The sequence below is a fragment of the Amblyomma americanum genome, chromosome 10, assembly GCF_052857255.1.
Source record: "Amblyomma americanum isolate KBUSLIRL-KWMA chromosome 10, ASM5285725v1, whole genome shotgun sequence".
Lineage (NCBI taxonomy): Eukaryota > Metazoa > Arthropoda > Arachnida > Ixodida > Ixodidae > Amblyomma > Amblyomma americanum.
Window position 1 is genome coordinate 36383 of NC_135506.1, and position 20924 is coordinate 57306.

Consider the following 20924-nt stretch of genomic DNA (forward strand, 5'->3'; position numbering starts at 1 on the left):
CCCACTGTTTCTCGTGCCTGTGTATCGCGCTTTTCGTGCCGCATTCTGCCGTGCACTTGCCGCCCTTTCCGCCTTCTGACCCGTCCTCTATTCTATCTCTTTAACTCCCCTCCCCTAACCCTGTGCAGTGCAGCGAAGGTGTTCTCCAAGAAACAGTTGCACGCCCTGCACACAAATTTTTCGGCAACAACCAGAACCACTTACGACAGTTAAAAGGCAGAGCCTGGTGACACTCCCGTGTCAGCGTGTCACCAAACGTAACGCCAAAATTTAGGCTTAGAAAGTCGGGCCATTAGCAACGTTGTCGTTTTTGCTATGAAAAATCGGGCCACTAACAACAGCGTACTGCGTCATTATTGCAAAGGGCCAGAGAGCGGTGGGTGCGAGTAGCCCGAGTTTTTTTCTCGGTGGCGGCGAGTGGGCTTTCGAGGTGATGTGCTCGGCTTTGCCTTGCGTCCGAAAGTCGCCTCGCCTCGCCTCGCAGCGGTACGCACTCATTGACGATTTCTTCTGGATGTGTCGAATCGCCGTTCAGCGGAAATTTTTCTCTTCAAAGCTAGTGCAGTGATGCGGAGCGATCGGGCTGTGCGGCACCGAGCCGTCGTTTTCTGCAGCAGCCTACTGCATCCTTTCGAACTATGCAGACACGCAGAGGCTTTCAGCGTTTCCCACGTTTCCCTGCTGTGTGTCAAAAGGAAGTTTGCGTAGCAGGCGTAGAATAACACCGAGCGGCACGCTTTTGCGATCGTATTCCTCGGCGTCGGAAGGGCTGCCGGCGGCTCTACGCCCGTGCGAGGGGAACGACTGCGGCGGGCTGCGCGCTTTCGAGGCACCTTATTTCTCAAAACCCTTAAAATAACGGTCGTCCGGCCACTGCAGCCCGCAACGGCTCAGCGCTCTGCACTTGATCCCATTGCATTCGCTCGATCTTGTGTGTCTGAAATGGATCACCTTGCGCTTTGGTGTATATATTAATTGCGCTGTACCGACTGCTGCAACGCTAAACGGTCACCGTAAAATGCTTCTCTCTGTTACGCTCGCTTATTCTCGCTGGAATTTCACTCAGGGATGTTATACGACAGTATATACCAAGCTTATAAATCCGCGTCGTCCGGAGCGCAGGTGGCCCCCCCCCAAGTAGTATTCGCACAGTGCGAGTTTAGCACTGCAAAACTATGTATATATAGATTAAGTGAAAAACCTCTCTGAATGCGCCGCTGCCATGCGCGCGAGAGCACATGAACCCTGTACAATACGCGCGCATGCAACTCAGCTTCAGTAGCATGGGGCTATTAATTGTTAACCCCGCAGCTACGCGGTCGGACCAAACCTAGCTCTGTCATACAGTTATTCTGCAGCATAACTTCAACGGTGCTCACCTAGTCGGTATTCTCAGTCAGCCGATAAATATCAACTTGGCTAACATATATGCACGTTCAGAATAAACGATACAGCGTAGCCGATACGACCTAGCTGTGCAACTTGCACCGCCTTTCTCAACCTTGTTTACAAATCCCCAAGATATTGCTGCAGGAACTAAGGTGGAAATGGTTCTTCTTGGTCATATAAGCAAGAGGCCCCGTTGACCTACCTTAGTCTCCACCTCTTGTTGAAAGGATTTCATCAGTTCGTGCTGGCCTGCAGGGCCTGTTTACACAGTTTTGTGCATGTCCAAATGTATAATAGTGAAAGTAGAGCAGTGACACCATGTTGCGTAGTCAGAAACATTTATTTGGGCTCTTGACCAACCAATACTCCAGTAAGCAAATTAGGAGGCATTATTTACATTACCAGCGTGCAATCAAACAATAGTTAAATATACATGGTAAATGCTATGCACAAAAAAAAAGGGGGATTCAGGGTTTACTAACCAGTCATTGACGAGTGTGAGCTGAACAAAAAATTTATCCGCAAAAACTAGCAGAGGATTCAGACTGAGGACTTATGACTATTGCAAGATTAAACTACTGGCCGCAGTGCATAGCCAGAACCCTCCTTAAATGATGATAACCCCTTCCCCCTCTCTCCCAAATGATGCTCCACTGGACATGCATTCCTTTGCCTCACTGTTTCGGAAAGAAACTCGGTAGCTATTTGCCCGCTACTGGCCCTTAAACTGGGTAAGCTTCCTAAAAATTAGTCGCACATGGCTATCCTGGAAGCTTTCTGTGACCTTCTTGCCTACGTGATAGAGCCTATATTTAAAAAGCACCCTGCAATGCTCTGCACTAGAAGGACATAATGATCCTCAAGCGGAAACATGTGGCCATGAAGCTCCAGAAACAGATCTTTGCTGGAATGAAACCAAAACTTCATGCACAAGGTTAGTTAACAAAGTTCTTGATGACAGGCTTTTACCGTGCAATGGCAATCGAACAAGAGACTCAGATTTACGACAGATTTTAATTGCACTCTCTCTCTGATGGGTAGCTCAGCCCTCCGCTACTTTTTCTCTGAATGAAAGAGTATGTGTCACCCTGTGGTTGATGATGCAAACAACGCTACCGCGCACTGGTCACACATCAGCTTAGTGTGCAACTTGTGTGAAACGTAACCAGCCAGGTACGTCACTACTCTGTCTCCCCATTCAGTATTATGCTCTGGATGTGAGATACAGTCGTGATCTCTGGCTATTTGGTGCTGCGCAGCAGTGTCCGCATCCAAGATGCGCCTCCTGCCTTTTGACGCGTTTAGTGTCTCAGTTGCTGAAGCAATAATAGCACTACCGCACGACAAGATTGCTGCAGTTTCTAAAGGCAAGCAGTTCCCTGTTGCTACATCACCGAGCTCATTGTGAACTACTACTTTTCTGAAAGCAGCACGAAATTGTACAATAGTTGGGTGGTCGTTGTGGCCTCTGTGGGACCTGATAAGTCCGAAAAAAAGTTCCAGGCAGTCTTGACAAATTTTGTGTGCCTATATATATTTGAGGACTTTCTTTTCCATGACAGTGAAATTGTAGAGTGCAAGTAAGCTTTTCATACATGTGGTGAAATCTAAAAATCCCGTTTTTTGTGCCGTCTCAATCATGCTGTGGCCACTGGTAGACTTGCTCAGTGATGACAGGTAAATGATGGAGGCTCTAAACATGGCTTCAACATCTTTGAAATTTCACTCATTTAAAACTTTCTTGAATCCCTTTTGCTGTATGGACCTTCAATTCAACGCATCAAAGGTATTGTTAATGCACCTCAAAAATTCTTCACTTGGCTGTGAGTCGGCAAAACCATCTACTTTGAGCACTCGACATTCAGCAAGTGCTGTGGCCACAGAAGTGCTCATAACGTGGGCCGCACACCTGACCTTCCTCGGCTGCCTCTGCCATTGAATATGCGCTCTGTGCAGCTTGTTGGCCAAGTGAAGCCCTTCTTTTTGTTGCAAACTATGTAGCCGCTCAATATGCTGCCGTGCCACCGTGTTTCCCTTGTTGATTTTTTGTGCGCTAGAGCATTTGTGACAAGTTTTAACATATGACAAGGGTCAAGAAATGCTGCCGCTGGTTTTTGGGTGGCAGGATGAGAGAATGTCGTCTTCAGTTGGTCTACATTTTTGAAGCTGCAGCCCAGCTCCTCTGACATGGCTGTATTTGCTGGAGCTCCATCGCCTGTTAGAGCTACAACCATTGCCCCAGCATCGTGGGCAAGAAGCAGGCTTTGTGTATATAACTAGATCAGCTCGCTGCTCGCCGAGAAGACCATCTACTAAAAAGTATCCGAGCGGCAGCTTCCACCGTCCGTTAATGGCTACTGCCATTACAACAAAAAGCAGCTTTTGCCTGTGGCAGGCAGTCACCATCAACTCCTGTGCCCTTGTCAGCAAACCCCTCAGAATTGCCCCTGTTCCACTGAACCTGCTGCCTGACTGACATTTCATCAGTCATCAGACTGCATACAGTTTGGTGGCCTCGGCTGCTCATCTCGGTGCACTTCATTTTTAGAGCATTGAATGCCTCAGTTGAAAAGCCAGCATTGCCATCTACAGTCTGATACCACTCTCGCAGTGTTCTTTGGTGGGGCAAGCAGGTGTCGAAGACCTGTCTCACGTGATTGTATGCTTGTGGCGAGTAGAAATTGAGTGACAGCGCAAAGGCCCTGAGCTCAGGTGAAAACTGCCTCGGCACATCCCGGCCAGGGCGCTTGGATATCTGTTTTTTAGGGAGGTGTTGATTGGCTATTCCAAGGGTGTCAAGCACAGCCACCTGATCCTTCAGCACGATATTTTGCCTCTGTAGCATTTGAATCACAGCCTTCAATCCTTCAAGCAAATTTTTTTTTCTGGGGTCTTCTAGACTGCTGCAGCTGCTTGATACGCTTTCGAGACTTTATGTGCTCCGAGGCAAACTTTGCTGCACGTGCTCTCAAGAAAGCTTTCTCCGGAGTGTCAACCTATAAAGCAGAATCAAAATTTAGTCACCTTCTACAATGACAAGCTGCTCGGTTCCAGCCACGTGTACTTTCTTCAGGGGTAACAAAAATGCAGGAGGTTCGCACTGAGGTGTAGGAAAAAAATTTCCTTTGCACTCGCCGTTGCTTGTGTTGCTGGACACCCATTTCCAAGCCGAGAGATCTGGCAGGGGCTCTCTCAGCTTGATGTGGAGGACACACACACTAAAAAATTTATTGGTTTATTGATAAAAAAAAGGCATACAAATGTTTTAAGTGTGTTAGCAAGAGTCATGGGTGTAAAATCAAGCTGATCCAGTCACTCAAGACCCCTTACCTATGCGCTGTAAATAGGTTGCAGTATTAAAAACATGCCAGAAATAAGCCATTCACATACACATGTGAAAGCTCTGGTGTTGTATGTTTTCAGGTTAACCTTGCCTGCCTGCCTTACTTACCACCGCTTGTTTTCTCTTTTCTGGTGTTTGAACAGAACTCGAAGTTTGTGGAGGCAACATTCCCTGCACAGATTGATATTCAAAGGGCATTATTTGATTGCCAAGATATCCTTTGCCAGATTAAGAGAAGTATACGGTATACAGAAGATTATATTGTAGTGACAGCTTGTAATTTTGCTCACATCGTGTCCATTGTCCGAAGATTCATTTTCCTACTGAAGCTTACCTAACAGAAAAGAAATGTCACGGTATATCAGCCATAATTGATTGCCAAGATATCCTTTGCCAGATTAAGAGAAGTATACGGTATACAGAAGATTATTTTGTAGTGACAGCTTGTAATTTTGCTCACATCGTGTCCATTGTCTGAAGATTAATTTTCCTATTGAAGCTTACCTAACAGAAAAGAAATGTCACAGTATATCAGCCATAATCAGCACGCATATAATTTAAAGAATGGCAGTTAGCTTCCCCAGACAGCACATGGAAACCAAAAAGAGATAAATCTGTTGGGGTACAAACAGCAATTACCCATGTGAAAAGGTTTTTTACTTTAAGAACATCTCAAGCATTTTCAAACAAATTAACACCGTGGAAAAAAGAAGAATGTATAATTCACTGTGCAACTCGCAAACCGATATTCTTTTACCTCTGCAAGGCCTCTCTGCCTTGATGGGAAGCAACACTGATATTACATTCTGAATCTACTGGATATTTCTAAATACCCCACAAAACAAAGCACTTATTTTAGTACTTTCTTTTTTATCTACGTAATGTAGCAACCAGCATTGGGAATTCTTAACATTCAGAGCTGCAACGGATATACATATGGCATGCAATGTTCCGCACCACCATGCAGGCTCTGAAATGAATTGCAGTGCATATTTATGTTTGTTTAATTCTGCGTGTGTGTGAGCAAGGTTCTCATACATGCAATAAAGCTTCAGTAAGTGGACATTGGCATAGTTGCTGTGTCACTTGCCCATAAGGCCCTGGACGCGCATTAGTAGAGGTTTTCAGCCACATAGTCTCGGTGCATGCTCGCTGAGGCATAACATGTGCATTCAGGAAGAAAACAGTAGCACTGAAAATGCAAGACATTTGTCATGCAGTTGCATTTTTGTATTACAGCCGCATTGAAATTTAGTAGCTTGAGACAGTTGTTTATCATGGAAGTTTCTGCACTAAATATGCCCTAAGCCATAGCAAATATTGAACAAAAGCAGTTAATTCTGACAGGGGCATGTACCGACAGGAAAGCAGACTGTACGCCTAGGAAAGGTCGTGAAGCTGGTAAGCACACAAAACTTTCAAGAGGAAGAATTCAACGTGCCGCATGTGCCAATTTTAGCACAGAAACTAAAATGCGGTGTACCAATTGCTTGCAGCCAAGGGCAGCTCACGTAATACCGCGCGGCAAGAAACCCTTGCAGCTCCGATGCAGTGCACATGAAAGCTTTACAAAGACTAGAAAATGTGAAAAAAATTGTAAATTGTGGGACACGTCACGAAGCGACACATTGTCGGTGAGGGACGCCGTAGTGAAGGGATCTGGATTAATTTCGACCACCCGTAAGTCTGATATTTCACAGCACACTCCTGCCTTTCGCCTTCATCGAATGGCGCGGCCGCGTTATTGAACCCGAGTCGTCGGCTCAGTCGCCTCGAGCGCTCCTACGTACTACTGAACCGGCGCAACAGGTGTTGAAAAACTACCGATATTCCTCCAAGGATTTGCATGATATAAGCTCTCTTCGCAGCCATTCTGTTACAAAAAGCGGTCGCTCGTAATGGGCAGCGGTTGCTGGTACTGTACTGTACATCAAATATTCAGCTCCGCGCTGTAGCAGTCGCGCTGCGACAATATATAACAGGCCAACTTGCAGCGAGTGAATGAAGCGTCCTAAACCACTGCCCAAACTTAAGCGCGAACAGACGACGCACTCCGAAAAGTTCGCACTTGAATTTTTAATCAAGAATTAGCCCGCATTGCCCGAAGGTGTTATAGCAGTATAGCAGGGTCCCGGATTCACGGATTGGCAAAAAAAAAAAAAAACGTCTTCGTTGACAGCGCACACTTGAACCTCCGAAAGTCGATTCCACTGTTGCACAGTTTCAACAAAAAATGAATTCGCGAACAAGTTCGTCCTGGGACGGTACTCGCAAATTTTACAAGAATGGTCATGTCGTTTAGAAGCAGCAAGACTTTCCCACGTCAATAATAATAATAATAATAATAATAATAATATTAATAATAATTGGTTTAGGGGAAAGGAAATGGCGCAGTATCTGTCTCATATATCGTTAGACACCTGAACAGCGCTGTAAGGGAAGGGATAAGGAGGGAGTGAAAGAAGAAATGAAAATGAGGTGCTCTAGTGGAGGGCTCCGGAATAATTTCGACCACCTGGGGATCTTTAACGTGCACTGACATCGCACAGCACACGGGCACCTTAGCGTTTTGCCTCCATAAAAACGCAGCCGGCACGGTCGGGTTCGAAACCGGGAACTCCGGATCAGTAGTCGAGCGCCCTAACCGCTGAGCCACCGCTTTTTTTTTTCTTTATTGCCGGTATTTTGACCCACATGAAAAGAAAGCACATATTCATACATAAGCACTAAAACACAATCACGGCGGGGCTTCCACTTCAAGACATTATTAATTTCTGTACAACTATCCCTGCGCCCGGCCGTACCTGCCCGAGACGAATCTTGCTGCCCTGTTGTGAATTTGCTCCAATTGCTGTGCAGTGTCCCATACAGTAGAGGCGTATTAAATAAAGGGACGAACACAGGACAGAGAAAGTTTTGTTGAGATTTGGCCGTGAAAATTCATTAGCGGGAATTGAAACAGCTTGGCAGCGCCGTAGTTACAAGCGCACATAACCGAAAGACCCGGAATACAGATTGAAGTACTCTATTCAATCCATGCGCCAACATGAGTAATGGTTGCGTTTAATTTTGCGATTAGTTTCTTTTTTAATGCAAATTAAAATGCAATTTTTGCGGGCATGTTGCTTCAGGGAATTTAGCATGTCATCTCTCTTGCATAAAAGTTTGTATAACAGGTGGAGAAACCTCTATGCCTAAAATAGACGTTATCAAGAAGTTGCAGCGTTGCAAGTGCCCCCTGTTAAATGTTGCATAGGTACGAATTTTTTTTAATAAAGTGTGCCACACTAACTAATGTTTTTTATTTGCGATTAGTTTAATTTACTTCAAATAAATTAGATTTTAAGCAGGGAGAATACGAGTAAAGCTTGGACCCCTGCAGTCAGTAGGGCTGCTTCAGACAATTCAAGTTGTCATCAATCTTGCATACTACTTTGTAAAATACATGGAGAGACAAACAGGACTTAGCACATGGCAAGAAGTTGTTGCTTTGCATGTGCCCTCTGTTCAAAGTTGCAAAGGTAAGTATTTTTTAAATACAATCCGCAAACGCAAATAGTGTTTGAGTTTGCTATTAATCGTTTTTTTATTACTGCAAATAAATCGTCCTTTTTGCAGGTAGATTGCTTAAGGCAATTTGGCTTGTCATCTCTCTTGAAGAGAAATTTGTATAACATATGGAGAAACAAAACTAAAATAACCCTTAGTACGAAGTTGTAGTCCTGCTGGTGGCCTCTGATAAAAGTTGCAAAGGTACGTATTACCGAAAATATTGCCTGTTTTTATGTTACTATTAGTTTGTTTTTACTTATGGAAACTAAAAAAGAATTTAGGCAGCTAGATACGTGGGACGTTAGTACTCCTGCTGTTAGCTGGGTTGCTTCAGACAATTAAACATCTCATATCTCTTGCATTCAACTTAATATACCAATGGAAAAACAAACACAACTTAGCACATTGCAAGAAGTTGTTGCTTTGGAAGTGCCCTCTGTTCAAAGTTGCAAAGGTAAGTTTTTTTACATCAAATCCGCCAAAGTAAATAAAGCTTGCGCTTCAGAGTGCTTTAACTTGAATGGCATTTTGCAATGATAGCTACACTGGGCTACCAGTCGAGCATTTTACGGTACATGGCAGAGGCCAGTTGGGATTCAATATGGCGGAGTCTCTTAAGTTGTCTCCCCCCGGCGCTGGTTTGAGACACCCAAAGCCTTTGTGTTGTGTGCCGCCATCTATCAGCACGCTGCAAAACTGCGAGATTCCTCGCGCAACGTGCGGAGCATAAGACAAGCGGCGCCGTTGGTACACCTATCTATTCTTACACCGTGCTCTCGGCTATCACCGCGCGCTGTTGCCTAATATTTATAACGCGTAATCTTTAAGCAGCGACACCACAAACTGTGTACGCTCAGTGCGCGCGGCTGTGATATTTTGTTGCAGTGGGTGCCATCCCGTGTGGGAGTGCCAGGAAACGAAGCTGCTGACCGACTCGCCAAGGCAGTCCACTCCAACCCAGCAGCTCCAGTTTGTGAGGCTATCTCGGCCTTTGACGCAGCGCGTCACATACTGCGCCACAAGGTTGCACTTTGCCACCCAGACCCCCGCGTCGCATCCGGCAAGCTCCCAAGGCCTGTCCCGTACACTGCCTTCGGACGCGCGGCATACTCTTTACTCCTGCACATCAGGATTGGTTGTGTCTTCACGGCAGACCGACGCCACCGCCCCATGGGAGAGGCCGACACAAACTGTATTGACTGCGGAGAGACAGAAACAGTTGAGCACCTGCTCTGTGAGTGCCCCGTTCATGCTAACGTGCGCTCCATAATGCGCGCCGAATACAGCAAGCTCGGCCTGCCCTCTGCCACTGCCGGCGACCCAGTCTTCCCTGAGGCATCGCCACACAAAAGGAAAGCTGCCCTGTCCGCTCTCGTCTCCTTCGTCGATGAGGCAGGCCTTCGCAGGCGCATCTAGTGTCACCCAAGTGCTTTGTGCTGCGTGCTGTGAACACAAACCTTCTGTGCATTGTGCCCCAGTGTGCTGAATTTTCACCATCGCGCGCTACATTGTGTGTGCCCGCAAACCCCTTTCCAGAGACTCTTTGGCGTCTCCACTTCCCCTCCTCCTGCACTAAGAAACATACTGTGATCAATGAGTGCATGGGTGTCTTCTGACTCACACCAGTGCGCGCTTCGCAATGTGTGCCCGCCCACTGTTTCTCGTGCCTGTGTATCGCGCTTTTCGTGCCGCATTCTGCCGTGCACTTGCCGCCCTTTCCGCCTTCTGACCCGTCCTCTATTCTATCTCTTTAACTCCCCTCCCCTAACCCTGTGCAGTGCAGCGAAGGTGTTCTCCAAGAAACAGTTGCACGCCCTGCACACAAATTTTTCGGCAACAACCAGAACCACTTACGACAGTTAAAAGGCAGAGCCTGGTGACACTCCCGTGTCAGCGTGTCACCAAACGTAACGCCAAAATTTAGGCTTAGAAAGTCGGGCCATTAGCAACGTTGTCGTTTTTGCTATGAAAAATCGGGCCACTAACAACAGCGTACTGCGTCATTATTGCAAAGGGCCAGAGAGCGGTGGGTGCGAGTAGCCCGAGTTTTTTTCTCGGTGGCGGCGAGTGGGCTTTCGAGGTGATGTGCTCGGCTTTGCCTTGCGTCCGAAAGTCGCCTCGCCTCGCCTCGCAGCGGTACGCACTCATTGACGATTTCTTCTGGATGTGTCGAATCGCCGTTCAGCGGAAATTTTTCTCTTCAAAGCTAGTGCAGTGATGCGGAGCGATCGGGCTGTGCGGCACCAAGCCGTCGTTTTCTGCAGCAGCCTACTGCATCCTTTCGAACTATGCAGACACGCAGAGGCTTTCAGCGTTTCCCACGTTTCCCTGCTGTGTGTCAAAAGGAAGTTTGCGTAGCAGGCGTAGAATAACACCGAGCGGCACGCTTTTGCGATCGTATTCCTCGGCGTCGGAAGGGCTGCCGGCGGCTCTACGCCCGTGCGAGGGGAACGACTGCGGCGGGCTGCGCGCTTTCGAGGCACCTTATTTCTCAAAACCCTTAAAATAACGGTCGTCCGGCCACTGCAGCCCGCAACGGCTCAGCGCTCTGCACTTGATCCCATTGCATTCGCTCGATCTTGTGTGTCTGAAATGGATCACCTTGCGCTTTGGTGTATATATTAATTGCGCTGTACCGACTGCTGCAACGCTAAACGGTCACCGTAAAATGCTTCTCTCTGTTACGCTCGCTTATTCTCGCTGGAATTTCACTCAGGGATGTTATACGACAGTATATACCAAGCTTATAAATCCGCGTCGTCCGGAGCGCAGGTGGCCCCCCCCCAAGTAGTATTCGCACAGTGCGAGTTTAGCACTGCAAAACTATGTATATATAGATTAAGTGAAAAACCTCTCTGAATGCGCCGCTGCCATGCGCGCGAGAGCACATGAACCCTGTACAATACGCGCGCATGCAACTCAGCTTCAGTAGCATGGGGCTATTAATTGTTAACCCCGCAGCTACGCGGTCGGACCAAACCTAGCTCTGTCATACAGTTATTCTGCAGCATAACTTCAACGGTGCTCACCTAGTCGGTATTCTCAGTCAGCCGATAAATATCAACTTGGCTAACATATATGCACGTTCAGAATAAACGATACAGCGTAGCCGATACGACCTAGCTGTGCAACTTGCACCGCCTTTCTCAACCTTGTTTACAAATCCCCAAGATATTGCTGCAGGAACTAAGGTGGAAATGGTTCTTCTTGGTCATATAAGCAAGAGGCCCCGTTGACCTACCTTAGTCTCCACCTCTTGTTGAAAGGATTTCATCAGTTCGTGCTGGCCTGCAGGGCCTGTTTACACAGTTTTGTGCATGTCCAAATTTATAATAGTGAAAGTAGAGCAGTGACACCATGTTGCGTAGTCAGAAACATTTATTTGGGCTCTTGACCAACCAATACTCCAGTAAGCAAATATAGGAGGCATTATTTACATTACCAGCGTGCAATCAAACAATAGTTAAATATACATGGTAAATGCTATGCACAAAAAAAAAGGGGGATTCAGGGTTTACTAACCAGTCATTGACGAGTGTGAGCTGAACAAAAAATTTATCCGCAAAAACTAGCAGAGGATTCAGACTGAGGACTTATGACTATTGCAAGATTAAACTACTGGCCGCAGTGCATAGCCAGAACCCTCCTTAAATGATGATAACCCCTTCCCCCTCTCTCCCAAATGATGCTCCACTGGACATGCATTCCTTTGCCTCACTGTTTCGGAAAGAAACTCGGTAGCTATTTGCCCGCTACTGGCCCTTAAACTGGGTAAGCTTCCTAAAAATTAGTCTCACATGGCTATCCTGGAAGCTTTCTGTGACCTTCTTGCCTACGTGATAGAGCCTATATTTAAAAAGCACCCTGCAATGCTCTGCACTAGAAGGACATAATGATCCTCAAGCGGAAACATGTGGCCATGAAGCTCCAGAAACAGATCTTTGCTGGAATGAAACCAAAACTTCATGCACAAGGTTAGTTAACAAAGTTCTTGATGACAGGCTTTTACCGTGCAATGGCAATCGAACAAGAGACTCAGATTTACGACAGATTTTAATTGCACTCTCTCTCTGATGGGTAGCTCAGCCCTCCGCTACTTTTTCTCTGAATGAAAGAGTATGTGTCACCCTGTGGTTGATGATGCAAACAACGCTACCGCGCACTGGTCACACATCAGCTTAGTGTGCAACTTGTGTGAAACGTAACCAGCCAGGTACGTCACTACTCTGTCTCCCCATTCAGTATTATGCTCTGGATGTGAGATACAGTCGTGATCTCTGGCTATTTGGTGCTGCGCAGCAGTGTCCGCATCCAAGATGCGCCTCCTGCCTTTTGACGCGTTTAGTGTCTCAGTTGCTGAAGCAATAATAGCACTACCGCACGACAAGATTGCTGCAGTTTCTAAAGGCAAGCAGTTCCCTGTTGCTACATCACCGAGCTCATTGTGAACTACTACTTTTCTGAAAGCAGCACGAAATTGTACAATAGTTGGGTGGTCGTTGTGGCCTCTGTGGGACCTGATAAGTCCGAAAAAAAGTTCCAGGCAGTCTTGACAAATTTTGTGTGCCTATATATATTTGAGGACTTTCTTTTCCATGACAGTGAAATTGTAGAGTGCAAGTAAGCTTTTCATACATGTGGTGAAATCTAAAAATCCCGTTTTTTGTGCCGTCTCAATCATGCTGTGGCCACTGGTAGACTTGCTCAGTGATGACAGGTAAATGATGGAGGCTCTAAACATGGCTTCAACATCTTTGAAATTTCACTCATTTAAAACTTTCTTGAATCCCTTTTGCTGTATGGACCTTCAATTCAACGCATCAAAGGTATTGTTAATGCACCTCAAAAATTCTTCACTTGGCTGTGAGTCGGCAAAACCATCTACTTTGAGCACTCGACATTCAGCAAGTGCTGTGGCCACAGAAGTGCTCATAACTTGGGCCGCACACCTGACCTTCCTCTGCTGCCTCTGCCATTGAATATGCGCTCTGTGCAGCTTGTTGGCCAAGTGAAGCCCTTCTTTTTGTTGCAAACTATGTAGCCGCTCAATATGCTGCCATGCCACCGTGTTTCCCTTGTTGATTTTTCTTGCGCTAGAGCATTTGTGACAAGTTTTAACATATGACAAGGGTCAAGAAATGCTGCCGCTGGTTTTTGGTGGGCAGGATGAGAGAATGTCGTCTTCAGTTGGTCTACATTTTTGAAGCTGCAGCCCAGCTCCTCTGACATGGCTGTATTTGCTGGAGCTCCATCGCCTGTTAGAGCTACAACCATTGCCCCAGCATCGTGGGCAAGAAGCAGGCTTTGTGTATATAACTAGATCAGCTCGCTGCTCGCCGAGAAGACCATCTACTAAAAAGTATCCGAGCGGCAGCTTCCACCGTCCGTTAATGGCTACTGCCATTACAACAAAAAGCAGCTTTTGCCTGTGGCAGGCAGTCACCATCAACTCCTGTGCCCTTGTCAGCAAACCCCTCAGAATTGCCCCTGTTCCACTGAACCTGCTGCCTGACTGACATTTCATCAGTCATCAGACTGCATACAGTTTGGTGGCCTCGGCTGCTCATCTCGGTGCACTTCATTTTTAGAGCATTGAATGCCTCAGTTGAAAAGCCAGCATTGCCATCTACAGTCTGATACCACTCTCGCAGTGTTCTTTGGTGGGGCAAGCAGGTGTCGAAGACCTGTCTCACGTGATTGTATGCTTGTGGCGAGTAGAAATTGAGTGACAGCGCAAAGGCCCTGAGCTCAGGTGAAAACTGCCTCGGCACATCCCGGCCAGGGCGCTTGGATATCTGTTTTTTAGGGAGGTGTTGATTGGCTATTCCAAGGGTGTCAAGCACAGCCACCTGATCCTTCAGCACGATATTTTGCCTCTGTAGCATTTGAATCACAGCCTTCAATCCTTCAAGCGTTTTTTTTTTTCTGGGGTCTTCTAGACTGCTGCAGCTGCTTGATACGCTTTCGAGTCTTTATGTGCTCCGAGGCAAACTTTGCTGCACGTGCTCTCAAGAAAGCTTTCTCCGGAGTGTCAACCTATAAAGCAGAATCAAAATTTAGTCACCTTCTACAATGACAAGCTGCTCGGTTCCAGCCACGTGTACTTTCTTCAGGGGTAACAAAAATGCAGGAGGTTCGCACTGAGGTGTAGGAAAAAAATTTCCTTTGCACTCGCCGTTGCTTGTGTTGCTGGACACCCATTTCCAAGCCGAGAGATCTGGCAGGGGCTCTCTCAGCTTGATGTGGAGGACACACACACTAAAAAATTTATTGGTTTATTGATAAAAAAAAGGCATACAAATGTTTTAAGTGTGTTAGCAAGAGTCATGGGTGTAAAATCAAGCTGATCCAGTCACTCAAGACCCCTTACCTATGCGCTGTAAATAGGTTGCAGTATTAAAAACATGCCAGAAATAAGCCATTCACATACACATGTGAAAGCTCTGGTGTTGTATGTTTTCAGGTTAACCTTGCCTGCCTGCCTTACTTACCACCGCTTGTTTTCTCTTTTCTGGTGTTTGAACAGAACTCGAAGTTTGTGGAGGCAACATTCCCTGCACAGATTGATATTCAAAGGGCATTATTTGATTGCCAAGATATCCTTTGCCAGATTAAGAGAAGTATACGGTATACAGAAGATTATATTGTAGTGACAGCTTGTAATTTTGCTCACATCGTGTCCATTGTCCGAAGATTCATTTTCCTACTGAAGCTTACCTAACAGAAAAGAAATGTCACGGTATATCAGCCATAATTGATTGCCAAGATATCCTTTGCCAGATTAAGAGAAGTATACGGTATACAGAAGATTATTTTGTAGTGACAGCTTGTAATTTTGCTCACATCGTGTCCATTGTCTGAAGATTAATTTTCCTATTGAAGCTTACCTAACAGAAAAGAAATGTCACAGTATATCAGCCATAATCAGCACGCATATAATTTAAAGAATGGCAGTTAGCTTCCCCAGACAGCACATGGAAACCAAAAAGAGATAAATCTGTTGGGGTACAAACAGCAATTACCTATGTGAAAAGGTTTTTTACTTTAAGAACATCTCAAGCATTTTCAAACAAATTAACACCGTGGAAAAAAGAAGAATGTATAATTCACTGTGCAACTCGCAAACCGATATTCTTTTACCTCTGCAAGGCCTCTCTGCCTTGATGGGAAGCAACACTGATATTACATTCTGAATCTACTGGATATTTCTAAATACCCCACAAAACAAAGCACTTATTTTAGTACTTTCTTTTTTATCTACGTAATGTAGCAACCAGCATTGGGAATTCTTAACATTCAGAGCTGCAACGGATATACATATGGCATGCAATGTTCCGCACCACCATGCAGGCTCTGAAATGAATTGCAGTGCATATTTATGTTTGTTTAATTCTGCGTGTGTGTGAGCAAGGTTCTCATACATGCAATAAAGCTTCAGTAAGTGGACATTGGCATAGTTGCTGTGTCACTTGCCCATAAGGCCCTGGACGCGCATTAGTAGAGGTTTTCAGCCACATAGTCTCGGTGCATGCTCGCTGAGGCATAACATGTGCATTCAGGAAGAAAACAGTAGCACTGAAAATGCAAGACATTTGTCATGCAGTTGCATTTTTGTATTACAGCCGCATTGAAATTTAGTAGCTTGAGACAGTTGTTTATCATGGAAGTTTCTGCACTAAATATGCCCTAAGCCATAGCAAATATTGAACAAAAGCAGTTAATTCTGACAGGGGCATGTACCGACAGGAAAGCAGACTGTACGCCTAGGAAAGGTCGTGAAGCTGGTAAGCACACAAAACTTTCAAGAGGAAGAATTCAACGTGCCGCATGTGCCAATTTTAGCACAGAAACTAAAATGCGGTGTACCAATTGCTTGCAGCCAAGGGCAGCTCACGTAATACCGCGCGGCAAGAAACCCTTGCAGCTCCGATGCAGTGCACATGAAAGCTCTACAAAGACTAGAAAATGTGAAAAAAATTGTAAATTGTGGGACACGTCACGAAGCGACACATTGTCGGTGAGGGACGCCGTAGTGAAGGGATCTGGATTAATTTCGACCACCCGTAAGTCTGATATTTCACAGCACACTCCTGCCTTTCGCCTTCATCGAATGGCGCGGCCGCGTTATTGAACCCGAGTCGTCGGCTCAGTCGCCTCGAGCGCTCCTACGTACTACTGAACCGGCGCAACAGGTGTTGAAAAACTACCGATATTCCTCCAAGGATTTGCATGATATAAGCTCTCTTCGCAGCCATTCTGTTACAAAAAGCGGTCGCTCGTAATGGGCAGCGGTTGCTGGTACTGTACTGTACATCAAATATTCAGCTCCGCGCTGTAGCAGTCGCGCTGCGACAATATATAACAGGCCAACTTGCAGCGAGTGAATGAAGCGTCCTAAACCACTGCCCAAACTTAAGCGCGAACAGACGACGCACTCCGAAAAGTTCGCACTTGAATTTTTAATCAAGAATTAGCCCGCATTGCCCGAAGGTGTTATAGCAGTATAGCAGGGTCCCGGATTCACGGATTGGCAAAAAAAAAAAAAAACGTCTTCGTTGACAGCGCACACTTGAACCTCCGAAAGTCGATTCCACTGTTGCACAGTTTCAACAAAAAATGAATTCGCGAACAAGTTCGTCCTGGGACGGTACTCGCAAATTTTACAAGAATGGTCATGTCGTTTAGAAGCAGCAAGACTTTCCCACGTCAATAATAATAATAATAATAATAATAATAATAATAATAATAATTGGTTTAGGGGAAAGGAAATGGCGCAGTATCTGTCTCATATATCGTTAGACACCTGAACAGCGCTGTAAGGGAAGGGATAAGGAGGGAGTGAAAGAAGAAATGAAAATGAGGTGCTCTAGTGGAGGGCTCCGGAATAATTTCGACCACCTGGGGATCTTTAACGTGCACTGACATCGCACAGCACACGGGCACCTTAGCGTTTTGCCTCCATAAAAACGCAGCCGGCACGGTCGGGTTCGAAACCGGGAACTCCGGATCAGTAGTCGAGCGCCCTAACCGCTGAGCCACCGCTTTTTTTTTTTCTTTATTGCCGGTATTTTGACCCACATGAAAAGAAAGCACATATTCATACATAAGCACTAAAACACAATCACGGCGGGGCTTCCACTTCAAGACATTATTAATTTCTGTACAACTATCCCTGCGCCCGGCCGTACCTGCCCGAGACGAATCTTGCTGCCCTGTTGTGAATTTGCTCCAATTGCTGTGCAGTGTCCCATACAGTAGAGTAGTATTAAATAAAGGGACGAACACAGGACAGAGAAAGTTTTGTTGAGATTTGGCCGTGAAAATTCATTAGCGGGAATTGAAACAGCTTGGCAGCGCCGTAGTTACAAGCGCACATAACCGAAACACCCGGAATACAGATTGAAGTACTCTATTCAATCCATGCGCCAACATGAGTAATGGTTGCGTTTAATTTTGCGATTAGTTTCTTTTTTAATGCAAATTAAAATGCAATTTTTGCGGGCATGTTGCTTCAGGGAATTTAGCATGTCATCTCTCTTGCATAAAAGTTTGTATAACAGGTGGAGAAACCTCTATGCCTAAAATAGACGTTATCAAGAAGTTGCAGCGTTGCAAGTGCCCCCTGTTAAATGTTGCATAGGTACGAATTTTCTTTAATAAAGTGTGCCACACTAACTAATGTTTTTTTATTTGCGATTAGTTTAATTTACTTCAAATAAATTAGATTTTAAGCAGGCAGAATACGAGTAAAGCTGGACCCCTGCAGTCAGTTGGGCTGCTTCAGACAATTCAAGTTGTCATCAATCTTGCATACTACTTTGTAAAATACATGGAGAAACAAACAGGACATAGCACATGGCAAGAAGTTGTTGCTTTGCAAGTGCCCTCTGTTCAAAGTTGCAAAGGTAAGTATTTTTTAAATACAATCCGCCAAAGCAAATAGTGTTTGAGTTTGCTATTAATCGTTTTTTTATTACTGCAAATAAATCGTCCTTTTTGCAGGTAGATTGCTTAAGGCAATTTGGCTTGTCATCTCTCTTGAAGAGAAATTTGTATAACATATGGAGAAACAAAACTAAAATAACCCTTAGTACGAAGTTGTAGTCCTGCTGGTGGCCTCTGATAAAAGTTGCAAAGGTACGTATTACCGAAAATATTGCCTGTTTTTATGTTACTATTAGTTTGTTTTTACTTATGGAAACTAAAAAAGAATTTAGGCAGCTAGATACGTGGGACGTTAGTACTCCTGCTGTTAGCTGGGTTGCTTCAGACAATTAAACATCTCATATCTCTTGCATTCAACTTAATATAGCAATGGAAAAACAAACACAACTTAGCACATTGCAAGAAGTTGTTGCTTTGGAAGTGCCCTCTGTTCAAAGTTGCAAAGGTAAGTTTTTTTACATCAAATCCGCCAAAGTAAATAAAGCTTGCGCTTCAGAGTGCTTTAACTTGAATGGCATTTTGCAATGATAGCTACACTGGGCTACCAGTCGAGCATTTTACGGTACATGGCAGAGGCCAGTTGGGATTCAATATGGCGGAGTCTCTTAAGTTGTCTCCCCCCGGCGCAGGTTTGAGACACCCAAGGCCTTATTGTTGTGTGCCGCCATCTATCAGCACGCTGCAAAACTGCGAGATTCCTCGCGCAACGTGCGGAGCATAAGACAAGCGGCGCCGTTGGTACACCTATCTATTCTTACACCGTGCTCTCGGCTATCACCGCGCGCTGTTGCCTAATATTTATAACGCGTAATCTTTAAGCAGCGACACCACAAACTGTGTACGCTCAGTGCGCGCGGCTGTGATATTTTGTTGCAGTGGGTGCCATCCCGTGTGGGAGTGCCAGGAAACGAAGCTGCTGACCGACTCGCCAAGGCAGTCCACTCCAACCCAGCAGCTCCAGTTTGTGAGGCTATCTCGGCCTTTGACGCAGCGCGTCACATACTGCGCCACAAGGTTGCACTTTGCCACCCAGACCCCCGCGTCGCATCCGGCAAGCTCCCAAGGCCTGTCCCGTACACTGCCTTCGGACGCGCGGCATACTCTTTACTCCTGCACATCAGGATTGGTTGTGTCTTCACGGCAGACCGACGCCACCGCCCCATGGGAGAGGCCGACACAAACTGTATTGACTGCGGAGAGACAGAAACAGTTGAGCACCTGCTCTGTGAGTGCCCCGTTCATGCTAACGTGCGCTCCATAATGCGCGCCGAATACAGCAAGCTCGGCCTGCCCTCTGCCACTGCCGGCGACCCAGTCTTCCCTGAGGCATCGCCACACAAAAGGAAAGCTGCCCTGTCCGCTCTCGTCTCCTTCGTCGATGAGGCAGGCCTTCGCAGGCGCATCTAGTGTCACCCAAGTGCTTTGTGCTGCGTGCTGTGAACACAAACCTTCTGTGCATTGTGCCCCAGTGTGCTGAATTTTCACCATCGCGCGCTACATTGTGTGTGCCCGCAAACCCCTTTCCAGAGACTCTTTGGCGTCTCCACTTCCCCTCCTCCTGCACTAAGAAACATACTGTGATCAATGAGTGCATGGGTGTCTTCTGACTCACACCAGTGCGCGCTTCGCAATGTGTGCCCGCCCACTGTTTCTCGTGCCTGTGTATCGCGCTTTTCGTGCCGCATTCTGCCGTGCACTTGCCGCCCTTTCCGCCTTCTGACCCGTCCTCTATTCTATCTCTTTAACTCCCCTCCCCTAACCCTGTGCAGTGCAGCGAAGGTGTTCTCCAAGAAACAGTTGCACGCCCTGCACACAAATTTTTCGCCAACAACCAGAACCACTTACGACAGTTAAAAGGCAGAGCCTGGTGACACTCCCGTGTCAGCGTGTCACCAAACGTAACGCCAAAATTTAGGCTTAGAAAGTCGGGCCATTAGCAACGTTGTCGTTTTTGCTATGAAAAATCGGGCCACTAACAACAGCGTACTGCGTCATTATTGCAAAGGGCCAGAGAGCGGTGGGTGCGAGTAGCCCGAGTTTTTTTCTCGGTGGCGGCGAGTGGGCTTTCGAGGTGATGTGCTCGGCTTTGCCTTGCGTCCGAAAGTCGCCTCGCCTCGCCTCGCAGCGGTACGCACTCATTGACGATTTCTTCTGGATGTGTCGAATCGCCGTTCAGCGGAAATTTTTCTCTTCAAAGCTAGTGCAGTGATGCGGAGCGATCGGGCTGTGCGGCACCGAGCCGTCGTTTTCTGCAGCAGCCTACTGCATCCTTTCGAACTATGCAGACACGCAGAGGCTTTCAGCGTTTCCCACGTTTCCCTGCTGTGTGTCAAAAGGAAGTTTGCGTAGCAGGCGTAGAATAACACCGAGCGGCACGCTTTTGCGATCGTATTCCTCGGCGTCGGAAGGGCTGCCGGCGGCTCTACGCCCGTGCGAGGGGAACGACTGCGGCGGGCTGCGCGCTTTCGAGGCACCTTATTTCTCAAAACCCTTAAAATAACGGTCGTCCGGCCACTGCAGCCCGCAACGGCTCAGCGCTCTGCACTTGATCCCATTGCATTCGCTCGATCTTGTGTGTCTGAAATGGATCACCTTGCGCTTTGGTGTATATATTAATTGCGCTGTACCGACTGCTGCAACGCTAAACGGTCACCGTAAAATGCTTCTCTCTGTTACGCTCGCTTATTCTCGCTGG